Raw genomic sequence first — 21,140 nt, forward strand, 5'->3', positions numbered from 1 at the left:
GTCTTTGTTTGTTTTTTATTGTTTTTGTTGATTAAAACTAATCTTGAACCACATAAATAACCAGAAATCTTGAAGTCAGATTTTATTTATTTCACATTACTAAATTCGGTCGGCTAATGCAAGCATTTCAATTTAGTAGTGTACATGAAGACCATACTTAAGTTCAGTAGTCTAAAATAAAACAATCTAAAACGAACCATTTGAATGCTTGAATTCAGCTGAGTTCGGAATAAATTTCAGTTCATAGTCTTTATTGAAGCAAACTGAAAGTAAATAGCTGTCACTATTTAACATATGTTAGATAAATGTTATTTTATGGCATCTACTGTGAAACAATTATTATTCGTCAGGAATAATTTTTTGTTTATTTCGTTAGTGGAACGATTGGCGAATTTATATAGTAATTATTGTGGTCACCCAAACGTCAAATCTGGCTTCTCAATGTGGAGCAAAGTCGGCAATGATTTATGACAGCTAAACAGTCAAAATTGAAGTCAACTTACGTCATCACCGTAGTCTATAAAGTTAAATAAATTGAGGGATTATTAAGGAATAGTTTTCATTTATTCTATTTTACAAGTTTTTGAAGTTTACACCACATTTACTTGTATGAATCCTTGAACCTCTAAAAACGAAGCAAGTTACATAAAGCATAATGCTAGAAAAAATCGACTTTGAGATCTTAACAAACGCACACTTTGATCTCTTGAACTTATTGTATAAAAGTAAACATAATATAAGCTGAAAAGTATACAGTGTGTTCATCTTTAAAAACAATTTAACACTTAAAGAGACCTTTTCAAAGATGCTGGCATGTCATGAAGTTTTTCATTATATGCTTTAAATTGATAAATGTAAATATTTGGACTAAATAGCTTCAGTACAAAACAATAAAACAAATAATTACAGAAAAAAGTAAACCTCAACTGGGCTCGAACCACTGACCCTTGGAGTAAAGTTCTAGCACTTACGCCAATCGGCTATCCGTGCTCATACTGTGAATGATGTATTTTATACTTCATAAAAGCAATCTTCATAGTGTCACAAAATATAACGATTATAACTTTCCAAATTAGTCAATCGTTTCGCGTTTGTAACGCTGTATAATGTTTACCTTTTAAAACCGTCAAAAGATGCTTATAATGGATATTTAGAGCATGGTAAATGTTCAGTTTTACTGTTTTCTCTCAAATATCATATCTACAGTGAAAATGTGCGAATCTGAAACGACTTTTTTCCAATTTTGCAACTTTACCAAAACATGAAAAGGTCCCTTTACACTGAATTCAGTGACTAACAAAACAAATACTGATTTTTCGCGAAGTTATGGGCTTTGGACATATAAATATTCTCTAATATGACCGTTTTCCGGACGTGTTTTTACAAAACGCTTTCAGATATTTAGCTGATTTTGGTATGAATGTCAGAATTGCACATTTGTAGAATCTCCTTTCCGAGAACCGGCTGACCTTTAAAACTATTATAAGTTGAATAAAGAATATTGTCCGGTAATTTGTTAGCATTTTAATCACCTTAAAATTAAGATGAGTAAAAAAATAAACGTCTACATTGAGGCATCTCTTAAATGAACGCGTTTGATTCTTAACCTCGATAAAAATGAGTAAGGAATTCGCGGCAGCAAGTTTTCTACATTGACGCAATTTCTAACGACCACTTTTAAGTCATTGATCTCAATCAAAATTCAGCTAAAAGTCAAAAAATTACTAATTGCTTAAAATCAGTCTGAGTTATAAAACAGTTTCAAGTCGTTGTAAAAGAAAATACCCGCGGATGACATTCTAGCGAATATTTAAATCCCTGAAACATACGTAATACGTATATATAAACTATGTAAATGATGTAAAGATCATGTTAGCTTACTAGTGTGCATGATATGCGGTAATTGTTTCACTATATTACTTAACAAATTATATTCAAATAAGTACATTTAATAAAGAAACAAATGTGTTCTAAGCAAATTGCATAACTGCAACGAGTACTTAACCCCCACCCTATCCCCTTCAGCTATTCCGGCCTTACACATTACGTGTATTAGTGTTTATATATTTTTTATTTTTAACGATGTGAAATATAATTCATTAATGTTTCCAACTTTGTTTATTGTGAGATCTTTAACGCTGTAGTCAACCGGATTCTTCAGTACCGTAATGGCGACGGGTCACGTGATAGCCAATATGGCGGCGGTCAATTTATCGATTCTGGGATTGTCTATTTAAAGTCATGGCAACCATATTAATACAGCCTCTGGAAATAAACACGATACAAGGAAAATACAGTTTTTTCCATGTTTTGTTGGCCGCTGCAATAAGTGTCGCGTTAAGCGTAACGCGAAAAACCTCATAAATGCTTGTTTCAAACATTTAGGCCTTTATGTTGGTCAATTCTTTATTAATTTAATTTCAAAATATCACTTCTTTCTTTTTTATGCGAACCTCACCTTACATCTTACACACGATATGAACATTTTGTTATCTTTTTGCATTTATTTTTATTTCATAACAGCGATATCGATGTCTTTTATCTCTTTGGTAATGTTTTAGGCATTATATTTCAAGCTGTCATCACATAATTTGTATAATATTAAACATTTACTTCGGGGATATTTGTGGTATTTCCATACTGGAAAATGTTTAGAATCAAATAAGGAACATTAGCAGCAGCAGCAGCAGCAGCAGCAGCAGCAGAAGAAGAAGAAATATGTTTGATTTGTTATATAATTCGTTTTACAACATTAATTGTGTTCGTTGTCAGTTAGTATCTAATAAGAGCATCAAATATAGGTTAGAATATCAAATATATGCTTTCAGGATGGAAACGATTATTGTATTTGAGTCAACATTCAAACCACACACAGACAATTAAAGATTTCAAAAGGAAATGAAGAAAATATTAAAACTGGCCTCTGAATAGCAAAATTGTCAAGTTAGGTTATGCAGCGGAAATATTTTCATATAATTATTTATAATAGAACGATGTCGAAATATTAATATCTTTGCAAGTTTTCTCTGTCGAATTCCAATACATGCTATAAGTTGTCTGGTTTACCATCCCTTTAAGTCTGTTGTTTTCTTACGAAGATAATAAAGCGATCACATATTGATAGTGTCTTGTTATCTTGATAAAAATACTTGAATCATGCTGATCAATCGACAGATCAGACCGAGTCATTTATTTATTTACTTATTTATTTATTTATCTTTCTATCTTTCTATCTATCTATCTATCTATCTATCTATCTATCTATCTATCTATCTATCTATCTATCTATCTATCTATCTATCTATCTATCTATCTATCTATCTATCTATCTATCTATCTATCTATCTATCTATCTATCTATCTATCTGTATATCAATTATATATATATATATATATATATATATATCAAATTCAAATTACGTATGCTATTATCTTTTTTGCAAATGTTTCTTTTGAAATTAAAACTTTACTTTTCCTGAACCTGATTTAAAGGTAATAATAATTGGTCATGTAATACCTGAAATATAAAATATACCTCATAAGAGACATCGGTATTGTGAATAAAAAAATAGTTTGTTTGTGTTGCTAAGAATATCTTTGATGCGAAACGGTTACGTGCGATATTGTCAATGTTTCCAAACAAAAGTTCATGAATTGAAAACGCAAACACGTGAAAAATAAAGAACAGAATGTGAAAAAAATGATGCACGACTGAAAATGCAATAACGTTTATTTTTTATATTGCTATATATATATGAAATAAATGATACTGAAGTACCAAAAAGACCTGTGTTTGTGAAACGAAATGCCCCCTTCTGCGCTTTGAAGCCTTACAGCCGCTATTTAAGAGAAAAATGTTAAGTCTAATAACCATTACTTCGCCAAAAATCAATGGACCAGAACGAAACTCACACTTCATCTGTAAGTCATTTAGGTAGACTCACATACCAAAAATCAGATAAATATCTGAAAGCGTTTTGTAAAAGAAAACGTCCGACAAACGGTTATATTAGAGAACATTTATAAGTCCAACACAATTCTCCCTACTGCGCTTTGAAGCCGCACAGCCGCTTTTTAAGAGAAAATTGTTAAGTCCAATGCCTATGACTTCGCCAAAAATCAATGGACAAGAACGAAACTCACACTTCATCTGTATGTCATTTAGGTAGACTCACATACCAAAAATCAGCTAAATATCTGAAAGCGTTTTGTAAAAACACGTTCGGCAAACGGTCATATTTGAGAACATTTATAAATCCAAAGCCCATAACTTCGCGAAAAATCAATGGACCGGAACGAAACGCACACCTCATCTGTAAGTCATGTAGGTAGACTCACATAGCGATACCCGCTCGATATCTGTATGGACAGACAGACAGACGGACGGACGGACGGTCCGACTGCTATTTGCCACACTACCAGGACATAAAAACCACATTTATAGCTTCTGCTATGTGTGTTGCCATTCAGCATACGTCTTATATTCCAATTGACCACACATGCATTGCATTTTTTCTAAATGAAGTAAAATTCATAAAATACCATAAATCTAAACATATTTGAGTTATGAAGTAAAAGTTCTACAATAAAGCAAACTGTACACATGATCTAGTATTTTTCTTGAATATACCATATATAAACACATGTCCAGTTATGAAGAATATATATGTATATACAATCATTGTATACACTGCAATTCCTTCAGTATATCACACATAAAAACATGTGCCAGTTAGTAACGTTCATTTCTTCAATTCACCACAAATGTACACGAGTATTAATTGCACAACTATTTCCTTTCGGCAAACAACAAATTTATACTTGTAAGTATTGTCGTTACGAAGTCACTTTGCCATATATTCTACAAAAACAGATTCTCCAAGAAATGAGTTTTGTTTTTTAATGAACCAAGAGATAATATTATATACAGTTAGACGTGTGTATATAGTTTTTTTGCTTCGACTGGTGTTTCAGCTAGAATTTTTTTTAATGTCGTAATTATATTTTGTATTATCTATATTTAAATGATAAGTATACCACTTATATACATATCTGCTGTTTTTGTATGTTTCATTAGTATTGGTATGTATTTATAATCAGATATTCCTCAATCATGAAGACATGCCGATTTCGATAAATTGTCTTTGATGTACCACAATTATACACAATTAAATGTACTTAACGATACAAATCAAGATTATTTCATTTCGTGTATTGAATCGCAAATGTTCAAATCTAACAATAATAATTAAGCGAGCTGGTTGTATTTGATTAATAACAAGTACTAAAATATACAAGCTATTATTCACCAAGGTCTATTCTTAAACAAACCGCGCTAACCATACACAGAGGAGGTAATCACGTGATAGTCAAGATGGCGACGTCCATGCCGACGCAGGTATTTTTCGCCGCCCATTTATACCTTGTAGCATTTTTTTAAATACCGCTCACTTTCCAGCAATATCAACAAGAAAGATACTAGCGTTTATTTCGTATTAATATTCCTTTTATATAATGACCGCTACAAAAATTGCTTAGCGGGATGACCTTATTACATCTCCACTAAGAAAATTTACGGGGAGTTAAGTCGAGATATAAATCGAATTTTACTACAAAATAAACGATAATCACCTTTTTACTGATATTGCTGGAACGTGAGTATAATTTAACAGTTAAACAAAAGTAATAAAGGGTATAAAACGGCGAAAAATAAAGTCTCGGCATGGACGTCGCCATCTTCAACGACTTGACAAGCACTCAGATACAACAAAATCTCTTTTGTAAATTTACTGCATGCACGTAAAGCGTTTGAGTAACGATCTGATTTCATTTGATAAACCACAAATATTTAAACCTACTAGCTGTTAGTTTTAAAGTATTTTTATTTGATATATATATATATATATATATATATATATATATATATATATATATATATATATATATATATATAGTTTCAGATTGGGTAAAATGGTGGGTCAAACGTCCATTTTACGGCCGTATTGTTGGGTCTTTAGTCGATTGTCGGGTCCCAAAGTCGATTATCGGGCACTTGGACCCGACAGTTGAAGACCCACTTAAAAAAAGGCTGCTTAACATACTCATGACTATTTTTAAATTCAAATTTGCATGTGTAATTTTACTCGAATTGTCGGGCCTATATCTCCCATTAGCACACATTAGGTCAAACTCCACACAGCAGTTACTTCCCTTGGGCAGTCGCCAATCATTAATGTCTTTTTCTAGAATAAGGGAGGCCACTGCGTATGAGATTGACCAACCTCGGCGCAGTGATTTACCGGGAACCAGCATAGCAACGAACGACTACTCGGCGCCCGACAACTCTGTAATAAAAATTGCCAATTTTCGCGGTTAAACTTAAAAAGGTAAGTGGCGATAATATTTATTAGGTTTATTTATATTTTTGGTTATTAAAATAATTCCGCAAATGACTGAATTTAAACTGAAACTGCAACCAATAATTAGGACACAGTTTCTGAAACGTTTGCTGACAATGAAAACATATTTCAAACATGTAAAGCCGTGGCACGAATTTAGGTGACAACCTTGTTACCGCAAACAAACAAATGTAACCTATAATCTGCATTTAATGCAGATATAGTGACATTCATGAAAGCAAGCATGATTGTAGCATCAGATCATTTCCATGCGATACAAGTTCAATATATGTTTTAGGCTGACTGCAATGGTTAGACTGGGGAAATAAATTATAAAAGAACAGAATCTTTAACCACACAAGACAGTTGGACTAGCCTTAGTGGTACAGTCATGTTACTATTACCGGATCAGTAGCGTAATAAAGTTGTTCTGGGGAAAAGCAATAAATGGTTTAAGACTTCTTTTACATCAGTTTGATAAGGTTTCCAGACAAACGCTCCCACAAACAATCGCTCCTACGCTAAATTAGTTCTGGCTTCAATAACTTTAAAATTCGCTTTCTATGAATTTTGAATGGCGCAACATTAAAGTTATGGACCAACCCCAGTAGGAAAGTCAACCAGGAATATACGAAAAGTTGACAGTTAACAAAGACCGCTCCAAAACAGCTTGTAAAAGCAGTTATTGGCCCAAATCAGCTACTTTATGTCTTTATTGGAAAGATTGACATTTTTCACATTTAACTGATATGTTTTTTTACAAAATACTATCTTAAACATTTAACATTTATCTTTTCTGCTCTAACATATAGACCAGTTGACGAGTGAAGTCACGCGCACCTGCAAATATTACACTCCGCCCACTGGTTGGCAAAAAGAGGTGAAATTCATATAAGCGCTTATAGAGAAAGTTGAAATAATAATCGTTTTTATTGATAATCATGCACTATATCAAATATAATTTTACTAACTATGTCTGAATTAAACATAAGCGTGCAAGGAAATGCATTTTTGGAACGATTATATTGTTGTTATTATTTGTTTTTACTATAAACGAAATCTGGAGTGGAACACAATATACGAGCACGGTATGCAGTTACCATAAAAATCTCTACTTGGCACATCTTCGCGACCATTTTTTAGATAAAAAATTCTCTGATATTGAAATTTTTTCAGAATAAAACAAATTTAATGAACGAACAAAAATAAGGATGTAAACAAACAGCAAATAGATCGACTTTATGTACGCAACATATAGTAACTGATTTGAACATGCCTGTAAAAACTTGCCTTGTTACACATTAAATAAATTCTCTTGATAAATGTAATTGTTTTTATTTAATTATTCACACCAATTTTGACACTCTTTGTTTCAGCGTTTTTAACCCGGTGTTTTATTGCACTTTTGTTCATCATAAAGCGATTATCTCGTTATGATCGGATACTGTCCAAACAATTACAAAGAACACATGGTGTGATAAATCCAGGGACCTATTCTTGGCCACTGCATAAACCACATGTGGCATACAAGTGTCTGGTCATTAAACATCATTTATGATACCTCCATGTCATCTCTTGGCTGCTGAGCGATCATCTAAGCAAAATTGTAAAGCCAAAATACGAAACAGTTGCTTTAATAAAATATTTGAACATATTAAAAAATGAAGATATTTGTCCGAAATGGATTAACAGGAATTAGTGTATGTATATATTAGCCTGTTTAATCATAATAATAGAGTGTTAATAACTATAAATTAAAAATATTGTGCAATTTCATTGCTACACAATTAACGTATTTAACGAGTACCGGCAAATGTAAACTCGGCTATTCATGTTAAGATTGTACGTTTCTGTAGTGTATGAAATGACATGAAAACAAGCAAACAACAAAAGGGTAAAAAATACTTGCGTAAAATAAATTAATATATAGATATATTTATCATAAAATGCTAGATTGTTATCACTCCTTACCACCAGTAAAGAGAGTGCATGCAAAGACAGTTTAATTTGCTTAATATGCAGTTCTTGTTTTTCATATGTATGCTAAACTTTATGATATTGTCATTCGATGGAAACGAAACGGTAATTCATTCCATGTAAAATAAAATTACTACAATGTTTATTAATTGTAATGTATTCCGCTTTTAGGGCTTCGTTTTATAATTGATTAAATGCCCCTCTTGCACCTTCGTTCGCTTATGAACAATAACAATATCTGCACCACTTATAATTATAATCAAATTAATGTATGTGTTATTATCTTTGAAATATAATTTACCAAAATCTTACAATCACAAAAAATATGAAAGAATATTTATTGTTTTGTTTTGTTGGATTGCCAGTTTTTAGTCTGATGTATTAATATTATTAATATGTATTTTTATACAGAGGTAATTATATTTATGAAAATACATTTATTGGTACTAAATATTATATTTTTGCACTATTATTTAAGAGTTTTTATGTTTATTTCGGATTTTTGTATCGTTTTATTGACTAAACAAACGACATGTATACATGTTTTACGTTACTGTAACCAGTGTTTTTTGCCAACCAGCCAGTGCGCATGCGCGGAAAATCCCGAATGTAAACAATAACATTCAACTGGTCTATCGAGAAAAACAGTGACGTGACACACATGATTGAAATGCGAATCTCCCGAGATTTCACGGTCATATGATGTTATTTCTATTTTTAGTAACAAACCATGTGCTCAATTGTTTACAAATTCAGAAAGACATTTCCCGTTTTTTTTTTATAATTATTCTTGCTTGTTTTGTAAACAAATTGTAGTGTAAATACAAAATCAATGTACAAAATATTCAAAATTACCAAATTCACTTTGAAATCAGTGTTTAAATCCACCAGACGTAACTTGTTAATCACAAATAATAGATTTCAGAAAACGAAAGTAATGTTTACAATTCCAGCAAAAAATGTCAAGGTCGATCCGAAAGTATCCAAATGAAAACTCGTCACATGACAAAGCGACAATGGTGCAAAATTATGACTTTCAGGCTGATGAGAGTTATTTTCATCTATTGTAAGATGCATTTGAAACATTTGAATCTTAAAATATGCCCCGATGCAGTAATTTATATTCATTCACCAATATATGAAGGAATGTATCCAAGAAAACATACTGTCTTTGATTTATAGCGTGACATAAATCTGTCACCACTCTGGTTGACTTTCGATACAGGGTTGACTTCAGCGTACAGATATGTCAATACTATATAAACTGTACGCTGAAGTTTCTTTAGCTAACGCTAAATTTGACAGGGCGGACATTCGCTCCTACAATGTTTTGATAGGGCGGACAGTAGCTCCTATATTATTTTGCCAACTCGGACAATCGCTTCTACATTATTTTGTCAACCCGGACAGTCGCTCCTACATTATTTTTATTCAACGGCAAAACGTTCTATATGCCTATCAAAGACTTACACCTATAATTAACCGACAATTAATTTTGCCAACTTGTTGACAGTTAGCCAATTCAAAACATTACATTTCCTACATTACATTTATTGGAATACATGTAAGTGCCATTTTGCGAATGGGATAAACATAAAAACCGCAAATATGTTGTTCTTAATTTCATTTGTTTTTATGATATGACATTTATATGACATTTATAAACATATATATACACAAAATACACAAACGAAAAAACATCCAAACAAAAGGTCTTTTGTGTCTGTCAGTGGCTCACCGTCTTCTTTCTTACGCGTTTTATCACCGATTATATTTATATAATAGCAAAGAATTAAATTGTTATATATTGATAGAATGTTATACCAGAAAAATTATACATTGAAGACGAAATTCATAAAATGCAACATGCAGGCAAATTCGACTGTACAGACATGTTCGATTTACTGCATAACCATCATATGGTTGACTTAGACATGTGCTTCTTTGAGTACGAGTGACCCTCTAAGCATAGCACAGACTGACTGCGTTTGTTTGTTAGAAGTTCCATGTTGGTAGTAAATTATTGGCGTAATATTGACATTACAATATATACATATTGTTTTCACAGATTGCTAAATTACATTTAAAGAATCGACCAACTGTAACATAGTTTCTTAATAAGTAAATTGATTTATTAAAATCACATTGATCCGCTCATGTTAAATTGGCTTTCTGTTAACAAGTTGGCAAATTTAATTGTCTGTTAATTATAGATGTTAGCCGGGTTGGCAAAATAATGTTGGAGCGACTGTCCGCCTTGTCAAATCCAAAATGTATTTGTGTTACCTTTTTTTCGCCGCAGAATTCATGCATTAACGGATCAGTTGTAGCTATAACGGATCACATGATCAAAACCACTCAAGGAGGGGGGCATTTAACATATTATTTAAACTGTCGAAACATGAACTTTGTTGTTTACAAGGACCAAGTTATATTGCCAGTTATAAATAATATTCATGTTTTTGTTATTGTTATTGATTGTTTTCTATATGTGATCTTGTATTCTTGTGTGAAATATCTGATGAAAATCCTAAATAGATCAGAAAGATATGGGCGTGTTAAAAACCATGAAATTATTTGAATCATATATAATCATCGATATTAAACATGGATCATAAATAAAACTATAAGATTGATGTCATTTATTGTAAGAATCAACAAGATTTTCATATATTTTAATATAATATATTAGCAATACGCATATTATCACGCTTGATCTGTTATTGTCCTTATTCTTTATTTCATTTAAGGTGCTGCAAAATCTTTAAACACGAATCAAAACTGAAATGGACTTTTGCAGGCAGGACTACTAAATGGCCTTAAAATTAATGCTTAAACTTCTTGCTTGCCAACATAGTTATACTAGCATGTGGCCGCGAACAATGTTTAACCTCGATTTGGAAACGAGACAGAAATCAACAAAATTGTATATAAATGTCAGCAAAACATACCGAAATGTTTGACAAAGAGTCTTTCCCATTACGACTCAATCAGTGCGTTTTAAAGAACAGACCTTGAAGATGCTATATATTAAATATCATCTAAAATATCAACTATTTATCGCAATGCGCAGTCTGTAATTTACTGATGTTTAGGAACCAAAAGTTAGGTAATGTCCGGTTATATGATCATATGCTAAAAATGAAGTATGCTTTCTGCTTTCTGTGCATTGATTTTTTTAATCCAAAATGTTTTGGGCCTGCCCAGCTAGCTGAGTTGATGGCTCAGTTGATAGAGCGCCAGACTGTCAATTTTTAGGTTTGAATCTGGGGGTAGGATAAAGTTTCTTCATAGAGATTGGTTCCCGAACATTGTAACATTGTATTTGTAGGTCATTCTTCCCCAACCTCTGAATCAAGTTGGGAAGAAGTGGGTCACTTGTGGTTGGCTAATACTGGTCACAAGAAGTAGGAAAGCTGGTTCATGTCCTGACCACTTGCAAAATGACCTTAATTTGGGTTCAAGAAGGCATTAAACCTGATCAATCTAAATTCAACCAAATTCTTTTGCCCAAAGGTCAGAGTTTCAAATACATTCCAACACAACAGCTGTTGGCAGTCACCTCGATTATTGATTATAAAGCCCCGTCCAGTTCGATTGTCAGCGGCTAGCAGTCAATAGTATGGTCGTTTCAATAACATTGCCAACAACGATCATTTGTCTAAACTGTTTTCAATTTTCTAAAGATTGACTGTTTCCAAAACACAATTTAATATTAATCTTAAAGAACTGGACCAACGTTATTCCTTCTTCTGTTTGAGATTTTGCAGAACTTCTCCCTAAAGTGACTAGTCTTTATGACATTAAGTGAGTAATAAGGCCTTTCAAAATTTCATTCTCTACAGTTATTTGATTAATCATTAAATATTATGAAAATTTAAATATCATTTATGTTAGATATAGAGCCATGTATTAACCTTGCATGATTTTCATGTCTGATAGATGTTTCACTCAACAGTTTGTTTATGCAGAAATAAAACGAGTAACTGATTTTTATGCCCCCCTTCAAAGAAGAGGGGGTATATTGCTTTGCACATGTCGGTCTGTCGGTCCGCTACCAGGTGGTTTCCGGATGATAACTCAAGAACGCTTGGGCCTAGGATCTGTGCAAGTGGAAGTCAAGTTCTTAAACCTTTGCATGCTGGGAAATTTGTCGTCTGCTAAAATGTTGTCTGCTGAATTTCTCAAATTAGCGTTTTCTTTGAATTTTTTCAAAGAATACTATAAGAATAGCAAACAGTTTGGATCCTGATGAGACGCCACATTCTGTGGCGTCTCATCTGGATCCAAACTGTTTGCAAAGGCCTTCAAAATTCGGTTCCAGCACTGAAAGAGTTAAGAAAATCCCTGGAGTTGGTACTGTGCATCATTTAAGATTCCTCTTTGTAGCCTTGACCTTAAGTCATTTAATCTTGTTTGTTAATTTCAATTTCAGCTGGCACTACATGTTTTTGCCTTTATATGTTTGAACAAATAAAATGGGCATCAAATCCTTTAAGCAAACAAACAATTGACTCTGGGATACGGCCTTACCTTTCAAAAGGGGAAAATACCATGTGACGGGCACTTTTGGGGAAAAATTGCAATAAATTGTCATAAACCGAAGGTTAATTACATGTAATAACCATTATTTGCTCCACTTAAAAGCTGTAGCTTTTTATATGGCTTTCCCCTACCACAAGTGATTGGAGCTATACTGCAATCACTGTGTCTGTCTGTCCCACATGGGTTTATGAATAAAATAAAACATTTCAAGTTTCAAATGCTTAACTGTTCCCTGGAATTGTTCAGGAAAAATGCCTTGTAATTTGTTTAGCAGTCACATAAACAACCAAGCTATGTAATATGGAATTTTTACACCCATTATTGCTGCTTCTTCCTGTATTTGCGCGATGATTATCTGAGATATTAACTCTATGATTCTGTATTCTCAAATCTTTTCTATAAAGAAGGAATGTAGTTGACAATTGTTAATAGTTTTATTTGATCGTTCGTCAAAAAGTTGTAATTCTGTTACTCTTGTATCTTCAATGCAATTGAGTAATTAAATAGCAATTAAATTGAATGCGTTTTAATTCCCTTTTATTATTGTTTAACTTGAGTAACAATGCTATGACGTTAAATTTTATTTACACTTAAATGTATTATGAATATTGCTGGGCCAAGTGTGAGGTTGAGCGCTCTATAACCAGGTTTAAACCCCCAATGCTTTGCATTGACCGTTCCAAGGCGGTGACCCCAGCTTTATTCATATTTTGTGTTTATGTTGGTTTGTATTGTGCTGTATTGTGCTGTTTTGTACTGTTTGGGCAATCGGTCACTTGCCTTAAATAAAGGACCTACTAATTGTTTTTAATGAAAATTCAATACTGCTCCAGCAGCTGGAGTTTCACTTCTTTATATTGTATTATTTTTTAACCGATTTTTTTTCAAAACTTTCCCTCTGTGTCATCTGTAAAAGACTAAGATTAATATTTCTTTGCCAAAATACAGAGGAAATTTTTAATGGAATATTGATTGTTGCTTTAAAGCTTTTATGATAATCAGTAACAGAAGCAGTAACATTCAGCCATAATTATGTATCCACACGGCTATAAACTAATACCAAGCTTCCCATTCCCCTTCTCTTCAGATACTTCCTTTCTTTCAAAGGGAAACAGTGGTGGTAAACAGATGATATTGCAATATTGCAATACTTCTTCCTCTGCCAAAATACATGTTATAAACATTGTTGGGCCTCTTATCAGTTATAAAAATTGTAGGGTCCCATATAAGAAATAAACATGTTGACACTAATTTTCAGATTTCATATAAGTCATATTGTTGAGTCTCATATATGAAATACTGTTGGGTCCCATATAAGTAATATTGTGGGGTCCCATATAAGGTATATTGTCAGGTACCATATAAGAAATATTGCTGGGTCCTATATAAGAAGTATTGTTGGGTCCCGTATAAGAAACATTGTTGGGTCCCATATTTAAGAAATTTTGCAAGAAATATTGTCAGGTACCATATTATATAAGAAATATTGTTGGGTTCCTATATAAGAAGTATTGTTGGGTCCCATATAAGAAACATTGTTGGGTCCCATATATAAAAAGTATTGTAAGAAATATTGTTTGATCTCATATAAGAAACATTGTTGGGTCCCATATACGTAAAAAGCATCGTTGGGTCCAACATAAAAGATACAAGTTGACATTCTAGGGTCCCTTATAATTTAATTAACATTAAATGTATAATTAACACTTTAGGTATCCATATAAGTAATGAAAATTGTTGGGCCTGGCCCTTTATTAGAAGTAGACATGTTTACACTTAATGACTAATGTTGAGACCCATATAATTAAAATGTATTGCTAGTAGACTGAACTGCAATTTTCTAACACTGGTTTCAGTGACACACATTCACTGTGCAGATTTCTACTAAATATGTGTTGTTTTAATCTCAAAATTAGTCTTGAGGGTTAATTGACACACCCATTAAATTATTTCCTTATAACCATATGGTATCCGTTGTTAATTCGAATGTTATTTATCATTTTGCCGTTCATCGTAATTTCTTTTCTGCTTGCCACCATCTTGGACGATGACGTAAATACAGGCATGCTCAATCACTATACATTGACCACTGCCAGTATCCTCCGCAATATAGACAATCCCAGAATCGATAATAAGGGCGCCGCCATATTGGCTATTACGTATTTTTGAGTAGTGACTTAATGGACTTTCCTACATTAATAGATAGTGACATCTACAATTATTTTGTGCTGAAAATGAACACACAAAAACCATACCTATGCTTATTTGCTCAAAGAGACATTCAGACAGGAGAGGAGCTTCTTTATGACTATAGTGTGTCTGATCTACCATGGAAGGTTAGTTATATCATATACATCATATTTAATAAATAGATGATGCCATTATCATGAAGAAGCACACATGAATGGATGTCAAACTACTAACATAACTTTTGTCATCAAACAGCTTATGGCTTTTCGCTAACATAATTGTATCCTCAAAAACAGCTGTTAACCCTTTGCATGCTGGGAAATGTGTCTCCTGCTCTAATTCATCTGCTGAATTTCAAAAATTAGCATTTTCTTCGAGTTTTTTCATAGAATATTATTAGAATAGCAAACAGTTTGGATCCTGATGAGACGCCACATTCTTATTTTTTCCCTGTAACAAAAAGGAAAGAGCATTTATACATTTGTATTTGGTATCTAGCGTCTCTAATTGGTCCACTATCAGGATTGTTTAAATAATGCCCCTTTGGTTAAAATTTGCTCCTTCCTTGGAGATCACATCTTTTACAAAAATTAATGAGCTATCAGATTCATCTTATGTTCCAAGTTAATCAACCCACAAATCAATAAGAGTTCAGCAATCTTTATTATAGCTGTTGAGCAATATTGGGCTTTTTTATGTCCCCCACTATAGTAGTGGGGGACATATTGTTTTTGCCCTGTCTGTTGGTCTGTTGGTTGGTTGGTTGGTCTGCTGGTTGGTTTGCGCCAACTTTAAACATTTTGCAATAACTTTTGCTATATTGAAGATAGCAACTTCATATTTGGCATGCATGTGTATCTCATGAAGCTGCACATTTTGAGTGGTGAAGGGTCAAGGTCATCCTTCAAGGTCAAACGTCATATAGGGGGACATTGTGTTTCACAAACACATCTTGTTGGACCTTTTGTTTAGTCTTGTGTTATCTGGTACCTTTTATAAAATCAATATTAAGTTACTTTTGCAATAATTTGTAGGAAAAGAAAGCCAATGGTATGTTTAGTTCACAGTTTTTAATGGATGTAATGATACTTTGAATGGTAATATTGGGAAGTAAGTAGGTAAATATTCTTGTTTAAATTGTCTAATTATTGAGTAAGCCAATCTTGTGAAATACAATTTAGCAGAACGTTCAAAGAAAATAAGTTTTTATGGCCAACTTCGCATCATGGTTGTCAGTTTTTTCAAGGCTGATAAATAGTTATGATAATTTCAATACTGTCAAAAGTATGCAAATGATAGTTGGCACACATATTCATGTACATCTCTTAGGAAAAAAGCAACATAACTTTAAGCGGGTATATTCGATTTTTAAATGCGTTAAATTGTAATATATTGAAACAAATATGCTATAATAACACGCAATATGCAAGAAAAATGATACATTTAAGACGAATTTCATAAAATGCAGCAAATGCAAACTTGCGCACCAAGCTGATTGTGACGAAGAAAATTCGTACATATTTTCCTACAATAACCGATGCATTCGTCTTTTAAGTAAGTGTTCGTGTGTCGTATGAATCAATATCGCTGCAGTAATTTAAAATGAACCGTTAAACTAAATTTAGATTCACATCTTACATGCATGATATACATGCTGGCGAATTCGGCTGTACAGGCTTTTTCGATTTCAATTTTAAATATTCTGCTTATTTCGCATTTTCCGACAAATGTTCTTCTTTACTTGTATTTTAGTTTATTTTGAAATATATGTATAATAAGTTTTTTGCACATTTTATATTAATTAATAAATATTTGACAAGATCGTATATACCCGCTTTAAATGGTCTGCCACCTAGGGCAAACATGTATATGATACTTGAATTATCCAGTGAATGGCAAAATCAAATTCAAAGGTATCATTACAGCCTGCTTGTTAAGATTTAATTTTCATGTTAGTTTGCATCTTTTCATTTTTAGCTCATCTATTTTTTGAAAAAAAATTATGAGCTATTGTCATCACCTTGGCGTAGGCGTCCGATTAAGTTTTGCATTTACAGGGGTTTTTCTGTCTATTTTGGGAAAAGGAGTCTGACCAATTGGGAATTTTTTATCGACACAATTGGCCATTTGGGGAAATTTTGCTTCGATTAAACAGCTCATTTGGGAAAAAATAGTGAATATATCATGCTTAAATAATTCAGTAGTTTAACAAATAAATTTGTTTTATTTGTTATTTGTCTTCTTTATATAAACAGATGCAATATTGGGCGTGTTCAACGTTTATTCAAGTACTGCATTTTTGTTTATTAGTTACAGTTACACTCTGAGATAAGAACTGAACAGTCAAAACCTTATAGCAGATATTTTTTACCAAAACAAACACTGGTTAGTCACACAAGTTATAAGACACTTCATTCTTTAAAGAAAAAAAAAAATTTTTTTTTGGAAGTTGGGACTTTTTTTTAATATTTTGGTTTGGGATCGGGTCCGTTTGCTTTGGGAGTGCCTCCGTTTCCGGAGGCGCAGACAGTGCTGAAAACCCCCTGATTTAGGTCCACTTTACTCATTAAGTATCAATGCTTTTGCATTCAAACTTGGTACACTTACTAACTATCAAGAGGGGACTGGGCAGGCAAAGTTAGATAACTCTGGCGTGCATTTTGACAGAATTATGTGCCCTTTTTATACTTAGAAAATTGAAAATTTGGTTAAGTTTTGTGTTTAGGTCCACTTTATTCCGTAAGTATCAAAGCTATTGCTTTCATACTTGCAACACTTATTAACTATCATAAGGGGACTGTGCAGGCAAAGTCATGCAACTCTGACTGGCATTCTGACGGAATTATGGGCCCTTTATACTTAGAAAATTGAAGATTTGGTTATGTGAATTTTGTGTTTAGATCCATTTTACTTCTAAAGTATCAAGGTTATTGATTCTAAACTTCAAATACTTCATGCTATCATGAGGGTACTGTACCTGGCAAGTTGAATTTTACCTTGACCTTTGAATGACCTTGACTCTCAAGGTCAAATTATTTAATTTTGCTAAAATTGCCATAACTTCTTTATTTATGATTAGATTTGACTGATAATTTGACAAAACAACTCTTAACTGACATACCACAATAGACTCCCCCCACCTTATAAATGACCACCACACCCTTACACTATACCCCCCTCCCCCCCCACCACCACCCAGCCCATTTATTTTTTATGTTCCCATTCACTATAGTGGGGGACATATGGATTTTCCCCTGTTGGTCTGTTTCTGCCAACTTTAACATTTTGCAATCACTTTTGCTATATTGAAGAAAGCTACTTCATATTTGGCATGTATGTGTTTTTCATGGAGCTGCACATTTTGAGTGGTACTTTCTGATAATGGGTTAAAATGAAAGTGAATATCTGTTAACAGTTGCACTGCATAAGCATGAAACAAATTGCCTGGATTATTTCATTTATTTTTCTTACACATACTGCTCTGATAGGGAATACATGTTATAAACATGACTTGCGAGTTTTTCACACCTTTATTGACATTACACAACAGATTAACACCAATGAGCTGTCGAAAGTCGTTTAACCTCTATGCCATTAAAATCTGTTAAATGGACGAATAAAGCAATTAAGCTGTGATCTTCGCCATCTTTGTACCAGATTGCAGAATTTCCAATTTCAGATTTCCAGTTTGCGAAGTCATTTTTGCCAATTCCCAATGGGCAGAATATTTATTTATTAGGTTGTTTACGATGTATCCTTGTTTGAAGCTTTATTATTGCAATATTTCTGCCTAAATACATGTAATAAGAATTGTTGGGCCTCTTACAAGTAATAAACATCGTAGGGTCCCATATAAGAAATAAACATGTTTACACTAATTTTCGGGTCTCATATAAGTAATATTGTTGGGGTCCCATATAAGAAATACTGTTGAGTCCCATATAAGAAGTATTATAAGAAATATTGTTGGGTCCTATATTAGAAGTATTGTTGGGTCCCATATACGAAACATTGTTGGGTCCCATGTATAATAAGCATTGTAAGAAATATTGTCAGGTACCATATAAGAAATATTGTTGGGTCCTATAAGAAGTATTGCTGGGTCCCATTTTAGAAACGGGTTTTTTACCTTCTATAACAGACGCCGAACTAGGCTGTTTGTTTCCCCTTTCTGGTCAAAAAAATTCCACCTAAAAAAAATATATATTTATTTTTAGCTCCATCTGGCCAGCGGGGCTTATGTCATGGTCCTGTGTCCGTCGTGTGTCCATGCGTGCGTTAACTTTTTCTTTAAACATCTTCTTCTTCTTCTTTTTACAGTTTTGAGCACGAACAGTCCGTTTTTCACGATTTAAAACGGCCGTTTTTGTAAATATTCACGGACATGAAAGGATTGTGAATTGGCCGTGTCAAAATTGTGAAATGTCCGTCCATGGCCAATCGCAAAGAAGGAAAAAAAGCCCTGAATCCACAACGAATACAATGACACAATACAACATAAAGCTAATTATGGCATGTTCACAGACATTCAAATATTTTGCAGAAATGCATTTGCCGTTGTTATACATTTTTATACACGTATAATATGTACGTAAAAACGACACCCTTCTATTACTCATCATATTAAGGGTTGCGGCATGTGGATATTGTCTTTAACATCTTGAATGGCAAAAAGGGATTTTGTCCGTTAAATGAAGGATTTTTTGGCTGTTTTAAAGAATTTGAAGTATTATAAAATTGTTTATAAGTTTTTGTCACAGTGTATATGGGTTCCTCTACCCCTCCAGTGCACATATTACTCCTCGTCAAATTTTTCTTGGTCATACGTGCACTGTTTGGGTAGAGGAACCAATATACACTGTAAACAAAAAACTATAACTTATGATATACATAACAGCAAAACTTCAGTTGTAATGTCCAATATACTTTTCTGTAGATTTCAGTAAGACCCACCAATGGATAATAATATCAAGGCCCAACTGTTGACTATATACTTATATATATGTGGCGCGTTTCTGAAAAAGGCCCCTTTTGTGTGAACGTCAAATAACGGAGAAATGACGTTGTGAAGATATGCATTATTTTCCGACGTTAAAAATTATTTTAGACAAACATCACACAAATTTAATCACTATGCTAATTCATTTAATTTAGAACGTGTAACAATACAAATTGGCCATATTACATGTATAGTAGTAAACAACGGACAAAACTTCTTGCAAAATTATATCGTCAAAATAGTTGCATTGATATAAAAACATTTTTAGAGTTCACACAGCATCTCTTCAAAATTATAGGTTTGAACAAGTTTTCATTTGATCATATAAAACGTGTACATTATCTGAATAGGAAAGAACGAACTTTAAGAACATTTTAAAAACTCAATTATTTTTGTCACATTCATATGGCCTTTTTTACTGAACCATGTCACGTAAACATAATAGCAAAACCTTCTGTTATCCAAGCCAATATATATTTTCTATAGATTTCAGCAAGACCCACCAATGGATAATAGACATACAAGACCCCACTGTTGACATTATATGTTTACAGTCATTGAGGCAACTGTTGAAGACACCCACAGTCTAGAATCTATACAGGAGTCAGAGCCTCTCATGATACAACATGCCAGTGTTGACTGTGCTGATCATATGCAATCTACAGGTTTCACTTTGGTTCTTTCAGAGTCCATGTCAACTGCTGACAGTGAAGAGCCAGGCAGTCTGACCCATGATAGGAGGGAGCCAAGTGAAGAGCCAGCCAGTCTGACCCATGATAGGAGGGAGCCAAGTGAGAGCCAGCCAGTCTGACCCATGGTATTTCTGTTATCTGTTGGGCCTCTTACAAGTAATAAACATCGTAGGGTCCCATATAAGAAATAAACATGTTTACACTAATTTTCGGGTCTCATATAAGTAATATTGTTGGGTCCCATATAAGAAATACTGTTGAGTCTCATATAAGAAGTATTGTAAGAAATATTGTCTGGTACCATATAAGACATTCTTCAAAAGTTCCAAGGTTACTTGT

General features: G+C 33.1%; 1 long non-coding RNA gene across 1 annotated transcript; it reads left to right on the forward strand.

Annotated features, from left to right (window-relative positions):
* Window positions 1-6,327: 6,327 nt before the first annotated feature.
* LOC127855221 (uncharacterized) lies at window positions 6,328-20,899 on the forward strand. Its single transcript, XR_008037405.1, has 3 exons — window positions 6,328-6,386; window positions 16,145-16,160; window positions 20,796-20,899. It is a non-coding gene; the product is annotated as an uncharacterized LOC127855221 (long non-coding RNA).
* Window positions 20,900-21,140: the final 241 nt, after the last annotated feature.

Source organism: Dreissena polymorpha, chromosome 13 (genome assembly GCF_020536995.1).
Source record: "Dreissena polymorpha isolate Duluth1 chromosome 13, UMN_Dpol_1.0, whole genome shotgun sequence".
In the NCBI taxonomy this organism is placed as follows: Eukaryota; Metazoa; Mollusca; class Bivalvia; order Myida; family Dreissenidae; genus Dreissena; species Dreissena polymorpha.